Raw genomic sequence first — 13,689 nt, forward strand, 5'->3', positions numbered from 1 at the left:
AAGTATAGTTGATTTTTTGTTGTTTTTTAGTCCCTAAGACGTATCTGATTCTTTTGCAACCCCAGGGACTGTAACCCACCAGGCTCCTCTGTCCATGTGATTTCCCAGGCAAGAATACTCTAGTGGGTCTGTTTGCCAATGCAGGAGATATGAGTTTGATCCCTGGGTCAGAAAAATTCCCTGGAGAAGGAAATGGCAACCCACTCCAGTATGTTCTCATATACACCACATCTTGTTTATTCATTCATCTGTCAGTGAACACTTTGGTTGCTTCCATTTGTTGGCTATTGTAAATAGTGCTGCCGTGAACATTGGGGTACACGTGTCTTTTTAAATTATGGGTTTCATCTTTTTCAGATATATGCCAGGAGTGGGATTGCTGGAACATGTGGTAACTCTAGTTTTAGTTTTTCAAGGAGCCTCCATACTGTTTGCCATAGTAGCTGTACAATTTTACATTTCTACCAACAGTGTAGGAGAGTTTCATTTCTAGGACATTTTTTTGATGACTTCTTTGCCTCTATTTTCTCTTTTCTGTCTGTATTTCTTCATTTGAAAATCAAAACTGCTGGACTGGCCTATGTTTCTCTTATTTTCTCTGTCTCCCATCTCTTTGTTTCTTTTTTTGATTGACTAATTTTAATTGGAGAATAAATACTTTACAATATTGTGATGACTTTTGCCGTATGTCAGTGTGAATCAGGCACAGGTATACTTGTGTACCACCACCATCCTGAACCCCCCTCCCACTTCCCTCCCCACCCTATCCCTCTGGGTTGTCTCAGAGCACTGGCTTGGGGTGCCTTGCATCATGCATCAAACTTGCACTGGTCATCTGTTTTACATATGGCAATGTTCATGTTTCAGTGGTATTCTGCCAAATCATCCCACCCTGTCCTTCTCCCACTGAGTCCAAAAGTCAGTTCTTTGTATCTGTGTCTCCTTTGCTGCACTGTGTGTAGGATCATTGGTACCATGTTTCCAAATTCCATATGTATGTATTAATATACAATATTTGTCTTTCTCTTTCTGACTTACTTCACTCTGTATAATAGGCTCCAGGTTCACCCACCTCATTAGAACTGACTCAGACGTGTTCCTTTTTACAGCTGAGTAATATTCCATTGTGTATATGTACCACAACTTTCTTATCCACTCATCTGCTGATGGACATTCCATGCCCTAGCTATTGTAAATAGTGCTTCAGTGAATATTGGGGTACATGTGTGTCTTTCAGTTCTGGCTTCTTCAGGGTGTATGCCCAGCAGTGGGATTGCTAGGTCATATGGCAGTTCTATTCCTAGTTTTTAAAGAAATGTCCACATGTTCTCCATAGTAGCTGTACAAGTTTGCATTCTTACCAACAGCATAAGAGGGTTCCCTTTTCTCCACACCCTCTCCAGTAGTTATTGTTTGTAGACTTTTTGATGACTGCCATTCTGATCAGCATGAGTTGATACCTCATTGTGGTTTTGATTTGCATTTCTCTAATAATGAGCAGTGTTGAGCATCTTTTCATGTTTTTATTATCGATCTGTATGTCTTTGGAGAAATGGCTGTTTAGGTCTCTTGCCCTCTTTTTAATTGCGCTGTTTGTTTTTCTGGTATTGAGCTGCTTGTATATTTTAGAGATTAATTCTTTGTCAATTTCATTTGCTATTATTTTCTCCTATTCTGAGGGCTGTCTTTTCACCTTTCTTACAGTTTCCTTCGTTGTTCAAAAACTTTTAATTAGGTCCCATTTGTTTATTTTTGTTTTTATTTCCATTACTCTGGAAGGTGGGTCATAGCAGATCCTGCTGTGATTTATGTCATAGTGTGTTCTGCCTATGTTTTCCTCTGAGGTTTGTATCTGGTTTCTGGTCTTATATTTAGGTCTTTAATCCATTTTGAGTTTATTTTTGTGTGTGGTGTTAGAAAGTGTTCTAGTTTCAATCTTTTACACATAGTTGACCAGTTTTCCCAGCACCACTTATTGAAGGTCTTTTGTCCATTGTATATTTTTGCCTTCTTTGTCAAAGATAAGGTGTCCATGGGTGTGTGGATTTAATCTGGACTCTCTGTTTTGTTCCATTGGTCTATATTTCTGTCTTTGTGCCAGTACCATACTATCTTGATGACTGTAGCTTTGTAGTGTAGTATGAAGTCAGGAAGGTTCATTCTTCCAGTTCCATTCTTCTTTCTCAATTGCTTTAGCTATTCAGAGTCTTTTGTGTTTCCATATAAATTGTGAAATTATTTGTTTTAGTTCTCTGAAAAATACCATTGATATTTTGATAGGGATAGCTTGATAGGGATTGATCAAGCTTGATAGCTTGGTAGGGATTGCATTGAATCTATAGATTGCTTTGGGTAGTATAGTCATTTTCACTATATTAATTCTTCCAATCTATGAACACAGTATATTTCTCCATCTATTTGTGTCATATTTGATTTCTTTCATCAGTGTTTTATAGTTTATATATATATATATATATATATATATATATATATATATATATATATATATATATATATATATATAGGTCTTTTGTTTCTTTAGGTAGATTTATTCCTAAGTATTTTATTCTTTTCATTGCAATGGTGAATGGAATTGTTTCCTTAATTTCTCTTTCTGTTTTCTCATTGTTAGTGTATAGGAATGCAAGGGATTTCTTTGTATTAATTTTATATCCTGAAACTTACTGTATTCATTGATTAAGTCTAGTAATTTTCTGGTGTCATCTTCAAGGTTTTTTATGTAGAGCATCATGTCATCTGCAAACAGTGAGAGTTTTACTTCTTCTTTTCCAATCTGGATTCCTGTTATTTCTTTTTCCTCTCTGATTGCTGTGGCTAGGACTTCCAATACTATATTGAATAGTAGTGGTGAGAATGACCATCCTTGTCTTGTTCCTGATTTCAGAGGAAATGTTTTCAGTTTTTCACCATTGAGGATAATGTTTGTTGTGGGTTTGTCATATATGGCTTTTATTCAGTTCAGTTAAGTCTCTCAGTCATGTCTGACTCTTTGTGACCCCATGGACTATAGCATGCCAGGCTTCCCTATCCATAACCAACTCCCAGAGCTTACTCAAACTGATGTCCATCAAGTCGGTGATGCCATCCAACAACCTCCTCCTCTGTCGTCCCCTTCTCCTCCCGCCTTCAGTCTTTCCCAGCATCAGGGTCTTTTCCAGTGAGTCAGTTCTTCACCTGAGGTGACCAAAGTATTGGAGTTTCAGCTTCAGCATCAGTCCTTCCAATGAATACCCAGGACTGATCTCCTTTAGGATGGACTGGTTGGATCTCCTTGCAGTCCAAGGGACTCTCAAGAGTCTTCTCCAACACCACAGTTCAAAAGCATCAATTCTTCGGAGCTCAGCTTTCTTTACAGTCCAGCTCTCACATCCATACATGACTACTAGAAAAACCATAGCTTTGACTAGATGGACCTTTGTCAACAAAGTAATGTCTCTGCTTTTTAATATGCTGTCTAGGTTGGTCATAATTTTCCTTCCAGGGAGCAACTGTCCTTTAATTTCATGGCTGCAATCACCATCTGCAGTGATTTTGGAGCCCCCCAAAATAGTCTGTCACTGTTTCCATTGTTTCTCCATCTATTTGCCGAGAAGTGATGGGACTGGTTACCATGATCATTGTTTTCTGAATGTTGAGCTTTAAGCCAACTTTTTCACTCTCCTCTTTCACTTTCATCAAGAGGCTCTTTAGTTCTTCTTCACTTTCTGCCATAAGGGTGGTGTCATCTGCATATCTGAGGTTATTGATATTTCCCCCAGAATCTTAACTCCAGTTTGTGCTTCATCCAGCCCAGCATTTCTCATGATGTACTCTGCATATAAGTTAAATAAGCAGGGTAATCTGGAACCCCTTTCCCGATTTGGAACAAGTCTGTTGTTCCATGGCCAATTCTAACTGTTGCTTCTTGACCTGCATACAGATTTCTCAGGAGGCAGGTCAGGTGGTCTGGTATTCCCATCTCTTTCATAATTTTCCACAGTTTGTTGTGATCCACACAGTCAAAGGTTTTGGTGTAGTCAATAAAGCAGATGTTTTTCTGGAACTCTCTTGCTTTTCTGATGATCCAACAGATGTTGGCAATTTGATGTCTGGTTCCTCTGCCTTTTCTAAATCCAGCTTGAACATCTGGAAGTACATGATTCATGGAATGTTGAAGCCTGGCTTGGAGAATTTTGAGCATTACTTTGCTGGCATGTGAGATGAGTGCAGTTCTGCGGTAGTTTGAGCATTCTTTGGCATTGCCTTTCTTTGGGATTGGAATGAAAATTGACCTTTCCACAGGTCATATTTCCGTGGCTACTACTGAGTTTTCCAAATTTGCTGACATATTGAGTGCAGCACTTTAACAGGATCATCTTTTAGTATTTGAAATAGCATTTGAAATGGCTTTTATTATGTTGAGGTATGTCCCTTAATTCGCCTACTTTCTGGAGAGTTTTTGTCGTAAATGGGTGTTGAATTTTGTCAAAGGCTTTCTCTGCATCTATTGAAATAATCATATGGTTTTTAATCTTTCAATTTGTTAATATGGTGTATCACATTCATTGATTTGTGACTATTGAAGAATCCTTTCATCCCTGGAATAAAGCCCACTTGATCATGATGTGTGATCTTTTTAATATGTTGTTGGATTCTGTTTGCTACAATTTTGTTGAGGATTTTTGCATCCATGTTCATCAGTGATATTGGCCTGCAGTCTTCTTTTTTGTGGCATCTTTTTCTGGTTTTGGTATCAGGGTGATGGTGGCCTCATAGAATGAGTTTAGGAGTTTTCCTTCCTCTGCAATTTTCTGTAAGAGTTTGAGTAGAATTGATGTTAGCTCCTCTCTAAATTTTTGGTAGAATTCATCTGTGAAGCCATCTGGTCCTGGCCTTTTGTTTATTGGGAGATTTTTTATTTGTTTCTATTTCCATGCTTGTGATTGGTCTGTTCAAATTTTCTATTTCTTCCTGGTTCAGTTTTAGAAGGCTATATGTTTCTAAGAATTTGTCCATTTGTTGCCAAGTTGTCCATATTTGGGGCATATAGTTGCTCATCATAGTCTGTTATGATCATTTGTATTGCTGTGTTGTCTGTTGTAATTTCTACATTTTCATCTCTAATTTTATTGATTTGAGTCTTCTCCATTTTTTTCTTGATGAGTCTGACTAACAGTTTGTCTATTTTGTTTATGCTCTGAAAGAACCAGCTTTTAGCTTTATTGATCTTTGCTATAGTCTGTTTCATTTCTCTTTCATGTATTTCTGCTCTGATTTTTATGATTTCTTTCCTTCTACTAACTTTGGGAGTTTTTCATTCTTTTTCTAGTTGCTTTAGGTGTAGAGTTAGGTTGTTTATTTGATGTTTCTCTTGTTTCTTAAGGAAGGCTTGTATTGGTATGAACTTCCCTCTTAGCACTGCTTTTACTGAATCCCATAGGTTTTGGGTTGTCATGTTTTTTATATTTGTGTCTATGCATATTTTGATTTCTTAAGTGATCAGTTGGTTATTCAGAAGTGTGTTTTTCAGCCTCCAAATGTTTGTGTTTTTTTCCTGTGGTTGATATCTAATGGTTGATATCTTATAGCATTGTGATCAGAAAAGATGCTTGAAATGATTTCAATTATTTTAAATTTACCAAGGCTAGATTTGTGATCTATCCTGGAGAATATTCTATGTACACTTGAGAAAAAGGTGAAATCCATTGTTTTGGGATGAAATGCCCTATAGATATCAATTGGGTCTAATTAGTCCAACATATCGTTTAAAGCTGTGTTTCCTTGTTAATTTTCTGTCTGGATGATATGTTCATTGGTGTGAGTGTGGTATTAAAGTCCCCTATTATTAATTGTGTTGCTGTCAATTTCCCTTTTAACAGTTGTTACCATTTGCCTTATGTTTTGAGGTGCTCCTATGTTGGGTGCATATATTTATAATTATTGTATCTTCTTGAATTGATCCCTTGATCATTATGTAGTGTCGTTTTGTCTCTTATAATGGTCTTTATTTTAAAGTCTATTTTATCTGATATGAGTATTGCTACTCCTGCTTTCTTTTGGTCTCTATATGCATGAAATATCTTTTTCTAGCCCTTCACTTTCAGTCTGTATGTGTTCCTAGGTTTGAGGTGGGCTTCTTGTAGACAGAATATATTGGGATGTTGTTTTTGTATCCGTTCTGCCAGTCTTGGTCTTTTGGTTAGAGCATTTAGCTCATTTACATTTAAGGTAATTATTGATGAGTATGATCCTATTACCATTTACCATATTATTTTGGGTTAGTTTTTATAAACCTTTTCTGTCTAGAGAAGATCCTTTAACATTTATTTGTTGAAGAGCTAGTTTGGTGGTGCTGAATTCTCTCAGCTTTTGCTTGTCTGAAAAGCTTTTGATTTCTCCATTGAATCTGAATGAGATCCTTGCTGGGTAGAGTAATCTTGATTGTAGGTTTTTCCCTTTCATCACTTTAAGTATATCCTGCCATTCCCTTCTGGCCTGCAGTTGAAAGATCAGCTGTTATCCTTATGGGGATCCCAGTGTATGTTTATTGCTTTTCCCTTGCTGCTTTTAATATTTGCTCTTTGTGTTTAACTTTTGTTAGCTTGATTCATATGTGTCCTAGCATGTTTCCCCTTGGGTTTCATTGTTTCTGGGCTTCGCTTTTATGTGTGAGAGTTCCTCAAATTTTCATCCAACTCTATTATTGAGTCATTTCTACTATTATATTTTTGCTTTCCTAGACCTCTTTCTTATCTTTATTATTTTTAAAGTATCATATTTTTTATTTCATAGTTACAGTTACTTATCTGAGGATATGAAACATAGTTAATGTGGATATCTTGGCATTTTCTTCTCCTTGCATAACCTCAGCTTCCCTCTAATTAGTTTTTTGTGTATTTTCCAACTCTGTCTTTGAAATAGTGACCTTTCTCAGGCTTACAGTAGTCTTTGCTTGTCTCTTCATACTTAAAAGGGTACCACTATAAATCTATAGAAACAGAAAGTTAATTAGTAGTCACCTAGTGCTGAGGAATTAGAGGGTGTCCTGCTCATAAGTAGAATTTTCTTTTTGGGGTTTCTCACTAAAATTGGTTGTGGTGATAGTTGCACAACTCTAAATATACTAAAAACATTGGATTATACACTTTAGATGGATTAATTGTACGGAATGTGTATAATAAATAAAACCACAATAAAACCATTTCAGACAAATAGTGGGATGCTAGCAAGATAATTAAAAGCTCCATGTATGAGGCTGGTGATTATCATCTGTGGCTTTTACTGTATGGTGATCTGGCTGGGGTATCTTTGTCTTCCTAGTTGATTAGATTCTCCAGGAAAGACTCTATCAGTCTCTCCAGGCTGAAAAATAAAAGCTAGCTACCAGCATTCTGGAACTTGACTGAGGTAAGAAGGCTGGTTCTGAATCCAGAAAGCTAATGCCCACCTAACCTTCTCATTTCCAGGCCTCTTAGCCTTCCATCGTACTCGGTGGACCCCAGTCCTGAGACCTTCTCTTCTATTCACTGTAGAGAATGAATCTCCACTTGTCTGTAGGTGTGTGTGTATGTGCACACGCATGCACCAAGATTGAGAAAGGGCAATTGCCCCATGATATGGAGTGGGAGAGATGCTCTGCCTGCTTCTTAATCAGACTTGCAGCCAAATGTTCTGATCTTAGTTGCCTCCCACCATGTACTTGGCTTTGTTGTTTTTGTTTAGACGTTCAGTCCTGTCCAAACTCTTTGTAACCCCTGAACTGCAGCACACCAGGCTTCCCTGTCCTCCACTGTCTCCCAGAGTTTACACAGACTTAAGTCCATTGAGTCGATGATGCCATCCAACCATCTCATCGCCTTTGTCGCCACTTTCTCCTCCTGCCCTCAGTCTTTCTCAGCATCAGGGTCTTTTCCAGTGAATCAGCTGTTTGCATCAGGTAGCCAAAGTATTGGAGCTTCAGCTTCAGCATCAGTCCTTCCAATGAATATTCTGGGTTGATTTCATTTAGGATTGATTGGTTTGATCTCCTTTCTGTCCAAGGGACTCTCAAGAGTCTTCTCTATCACCACAGTTTGAAAGCGTCAAACTGTGCCAAAGCGTCTTTGGCACTCAGCCTTCTTTATGGTCCGATTCTCACATCTGTACATGACTACTGGAAAAACCATAGCTGTGACTATATGTACCTTTGTCAGCAAAGTGATACTTGCCTTAAAGACCCCAGTAATCATTTACTTTGGTTCAGTCATTACAGGGCTGACATTCCTCTTCTCAGGGAGCTTTACTATGAAAGCAGTTGGAGCTTTCATTATACAGTCTTTGCCTAAAACTCTGCATTTCAGGCATGTACTGGAGTTCATTCACACAGCTGTTATAGTTCAGACTTCAGTTCCTTGGGCTGCATGCTTTCCATCATGGGTGTTTAGTAATTGGTGGTGGTAATTTCAGGTGCTTTCTTCCTGCTCTGACAGTAGCTTTCAGTGCGTCAAATTCTTCAAGCTAAATTAAATTAAAACACGAGAGTTGATCCCCAAGGGAAAAAGAACTTGAATAAAAATATACTTTCTGTTTCTCGGCTCCCGGCAGTTGGTGGAGCTACTTATTTTTTCCCATCTCACTTGTTTTTCAGCTTCGTGTGTCTGAGCACATGCTATTCATATCAGAAGGAAATGAAATAAGTCACATTTTTCTTTCCCAGTGGCAGTCTTGAAACTTCCTTCTCTTTTGCCAGTAAGCCATCATTCTTCTTTGAGATTGCTTTTCTATTCAGGCACATCCAAGATTTCCTTGACTTGTTTATTTTGAACTGTGAATCTGATAGAAATGCATGTGGTTGCATCCTCACCCGTAGAGGCACTTTACATGAACACAGTGGACTAAATGTCTCTTAAGGGTTTGCCAAGGGATGATCGTGATCCCATTAAGAGAAGTGAAGGTCCTAAGGGAAGTGACATTCATCATGAGTGACAGCCGATCTTTGCTATCTCAGAAGAGGGGCATAAATTAGTACAGTAACTTGGGATAAATTGGCATCTTGGGTCTGTGATTGTCTTGCTTTGAAGGATGCTCTCTTGGATCCGCTACAAAATAGGCAGTGCCTGACCTGGGGCTAACCCAACTCCCCACACAGTCCAGGAAGCTGATGGTGCTGGCACGTGGAAGCCGACTGAGAGCTAACCCAGCCTAGAAGTTACAAAGAGATGATTGTTCTGTAGAATGAAGAGTTTAATAGTGTGGTTAAAGAAGAAATAGCCTACCTTAGAAACTGCTGAGCCTTTCACTGAAGCTGAGCAACCATCTGGGAGAGGTGCTGGGGAGGGGAGAGAAATGTCACATGGCATTTTTAGCTAGAATGCCTTTTGGTTTCCTTCTAACTTTACAGTTCTGGGTTTCTCTTAAGGTAACTCCCAAGAGAAGAATGCTTGTTTTCAACCAATACAGAGCCTCGTGAGAGGAAATCTAACCCCTCTTTGCCTTTCCTTATGAACAGAGCAAAACCAAACCAGCAAGAATGTGGCCTTAAATAGACCTGAGGCTTATACTGCCCAAGCTTGGCACAGCAAGCTTCCTTTGAGGAAACTGTAAGATTATATGGCCGTAATTTCCAGTCTGAAGGGGTAAGCTAGCATAGAGACTTTTGAATTAGAAAGCCACTCTGCCATTCACCAGTTTATGACTTAACCTTCCAGGCCCCAATCTCTCTAACAAGAGAATAATGATATCTTCCTACAAAATAATTTTGAGGAGAAGATGAGAAAATATATATGACTATCTACTGCCTAGAATCTAACATATTCTCAAATATCCAGTTTTTTAGTAAGATAGCCCTTCAGACATTTTTGTAGACATACTGCGTGCTCAGGACTGTGCCCAACTAGCATAATTAGAGGATACCTGGGTCCCCAAGGATAAATTATTCCATATTCTCTCCACATTAGTGCAGGACCTCCAACCGTGAAACTGGTTCCAACCTGTGATAACCAGTGGACTGCTTCTAACTGGTGATAACCATTTGGATGGTTCCAACCAGTGATGGTGAAAGATGTGATTTAATTTCAAAGTACAAGATGAAGTACAAAGGAGCAGAGGGTCTCTCAGGAAAGGCTGAAGTTCCAGTACAGTTTACTTCACCACCTCTGATGGACAGCCTAGTTCGGAAAGACCTAGCCTCTCAACGTGAATTAATACCAGTCGTGCACTGGGAGTGATTTAAGGAAACTAACCTTCTGAACCTCTGTACAAAGTTTGTCCCATAAATGAATGATGAAGTATTGAGGTCAGTCTTAACCCTTTGAATTAACTGTAAAGTGATACTAGAACTCAATATTTACTAAGGATTAAAAGATTCAGCCTAGTCTCTCAGTGGTTCCATATATAAGCCATCCAAATATACAGATGCCTATCCTTCCCTATTAAAAAAGAAAAAGTAATTGGTGTTCAAAGAGCAAAACAACGGGGACATGTCAGAGGGCATGGGAGCCAACTGAAAGAAATCTCAATGGGTAAAACTGGAACAGTTCAAGCAATAAAATAACACAGTATTGAATTATAAGTCAAAGAGTAAATAAACATACAAGTCCATACTGATATTACTATATGCTGTGCTCAGTTGCAGCTGACTCTTTGTGACCCCACTGACTGTAGCCTGCCTGACTCCTCCGCCCATGAAATTCTTTAGGCAAGAATACAGGAGTGGGTTGCCATTTCCTTCTCCAGAGATTAACTATGTGACTGAATAAATAAGTCAATGTGGGAGAAGAAACAAATCTCCCACCTGAAGAATTTCAAATAATTTATGTAGCTACTCTGCCCTCAAAGAGGTGGACCATAACTCCCCATACCTTGCTGCTGCTGCTGCTGCTAAGTCACTTCCGTCGTGTCCGACTCTGTGTGACCCCACAGACCCTTAAGTGTGGGCTATACCTAGTGGCTTGCTTCCGAAGAACACAGGATGGAAAGCGAAGTCAGGGTAACTTTACAGTGGAGCAACCTGATAGCCACCACCTTGACCAGGTTATCAAGGTTAACGTCACAGTGATCACTCATGTTAATAATACTGTATACGCTTGATACGATGTGATGAGAATGGTACTTTACCTCTGTGATCTTCCTCCCCAAATACTGTCTAACAATGAGAAAAACATCAGCCAAACCAAAATAGTGGAACATTCTACAAAATAGCTAATGAATACTCCTGAAAATTATCAAGGTCTTCAAAAATAAGGAAAGTTTAAGAAACCATCACAGTCTCTAGGAATCCAGGGAAATATGATGACTAAATGTAATATGATAGTCTGATGGGGACCCTGGAACAGAAAAAGAGCATTAAGGAAAACCTACAAAATCCAAATATTGTGTGAAGTTTCATTTTCCTTTTTTTTAAATGATCGGCATTTCTTCCCTCAAAGTGACATCACCAAAATCTACACGATAATCATGCATTATCATATTGAATGGTGTTTTTAAATTTGATTTATTTTTGTCTGTGTTGGATCCTCATTGCTACATGGGCTTTTCTCTAGTTGTGGAGAGTGGGGGCTACTCTCTAGTTGCAGTGCATGTGCTTCTCATTGCCGTGGCTTCTCTTTTTGCAGAGCATAGGCTCTAGGTCATGGGCTTCAGTAGTTGGAGCACATGAGCTCAATAGTTGCAGCTCCCAGGCTCTAGAGCACAGGCTCAATAGTTGTGACACATGCGCATAGTTGCTCCGAGACGTAGGATCTCCCCAGATGAGGGGTTGAACCTGTGTCTCCTGCCTTGGCAGGTGGATTCTTTACCACTGAGCCACCAGGGAAGCCCCTAGGATCATCTTTTAAAACTACTTCTGAGGCTTTACTTGAAATTAGGTGTATTCAATGTATGTGTTATACACACAGGGACACAAGTAACCTGTTGAGTAGTATAGGACTTTTTGCAGCCGGGCTTAACCATGATTAATGTATTACAGAGATTATATTTTAATCTGCCATGGAACCTTGAGCCATACAAGGCTGTTGTGGATAACTTTGGCCCTTATAGCCAAATTTGCCAGTTTCAAAATTTTGGGGTTGGATCAAAAAAGTGTTTCATGTGTATGTGTCCAGGGTAAGGAAGAGTTTCTTGCTTATATTTAGCTGCCCGTATTGGACATACAGATAACCATGATTTCTTTATGTCCCAAATATAGAAAACCAGGCTGTGTCTCTCCTATGGAAAGGTACATGTAGTCACACTATGTCCCATTCACTTCAGGCTTAGGAACTTTATTCAGAGATTGTCGACTTTGCAACACTTGCCATCATCATTACTCTAATGCACTATTTTTTACATCAGCTCCAGCCCTTTCCACTGTGAAGAAGATGAAAATCAAAGCAAAAAGGCATGTGATTTCTTTGAAAAGGCTACTATGCACACTATTGGTTTTTATATTTTAATATCGTTGCTCAAAACCAATCAACCCATCTCTTCCTGAGAAGATGTTAATATTTCCTATTAATTCGTATGCTGTTTGCATTGATTTCCTTTTCATAACTGTACCTGAGTAAATGTATGGAAGTTGGTCCAAGTTTAGGGTGAACCAAATGCAGTGTAGAAATAAACCACTTCCTCACATATTGTAGGTGGTCTTTTTCACATGGATCTGTATGCCACTTAATAAACTATCTCTCCTATGATAATATACAGTCCCTTGATGCCCCAGTTGAAGAATTTTCTATCAGCATCCTTATTTGGGGGTGACATTAGTATGGAAAATACATTGCTATAGAAGAACAGATCACAATAGGACTGTAGTCTCAAATATTATGGCACGTGTAACAATGTTGGAAGTAATACTGTGATAGGGCTTTTTGCTTGCAAGCATGAGAAGCTGGCATTACAAAAGAAAGGGAAATCTGGCATTGCATGGGGAAAATAGCAATTAGTTTACATAATATAAAGAAAAGGCTAAACTGTCTAGCCAAGGGAAGAACATGAAATGCAACAGTTCAGAGGATTCATCCATACATTGAGCTATATTTAATACTTAGTGAGCGTCTGTGACATCACAGGCACTGTGTCCAGGGTGAGAGGATAGAGCAGTGAGTGTGTGGAATGTCATGCTTGTGCTTCCATTGAGCTTGCTTTCCGAGGATATCAAACCTACAGACAGCTTAACATTTGGCTGCTTCTGATATTATTACTGAGCTCCTCTAGTCTTCATCGATTATTCGTCACACAGTCCAAGATTCAGGTCCCTTACAGTGTCCACTGAGCATAGGCGAGTCAAAGGCCCCCCCTCACGGGGTGAGGTGCTGTCATGGGCATTCCCCATAGGACCACATGGAAAGAGGGGAGGCTAAGTGGGATGCTCTTACCAGCAGTAGAAAGGTATGCTGGGTGGGCAAAAAAAAAAAAGTCACTATATTTAATACTAATATTGTGAGGAAAGGAATGAGGAGACTCAGATCTGGCTTAGAATTCTGGCTAACGCCACTTATAACTATCTAAGTATAATGTAGGCTGTGTTTTCATAACCTAAAAGTCCCTTTTTCATCTGTATAAAGTGGGAATAATAATCTCTACCTGATATTAATAGAATTGTGTTTGTTGTTACTGTTTTTCTCAGATGCCCCCTCCAGGCCCTTTGCAATCACTCCCCCTCTTCTCCTTCCCAAATGCCTCCACTCGCCAGACTTCTAACACTGTATATTAGTTTCACCTGATTTTGAACAT

At 39.0% G+C, this 13,689-nt stretch overlaps 1 protein-coding gene across 3 annotated transcripts in view; it reads left to right on the plus strand.

Annotated features, from left to right (window-relative positions):
* Nucleotides 1-13,689, plus strand: part of PIP5K1B (phosphatidylinositol-4-phosphate 5-kinase type 1 beta) — a 357,429-nt gene that overhangs the window by 297,924 nt on the left and 45,816 nt on the right. The window lies entirely within an intron of this gene.

This window comes from Dama dama, chromosome 29, assembly GCF_033118175.1.
Source record: "Dama dama isolate Ldn47 chromosome 29, ASM3311817v1, whole genome shotgun sequence".
NCBI lineage: Eukaryota > Metazoa > Chordata > Mammalia > Artiodactyla > Cervidae > Dama > Dama dama.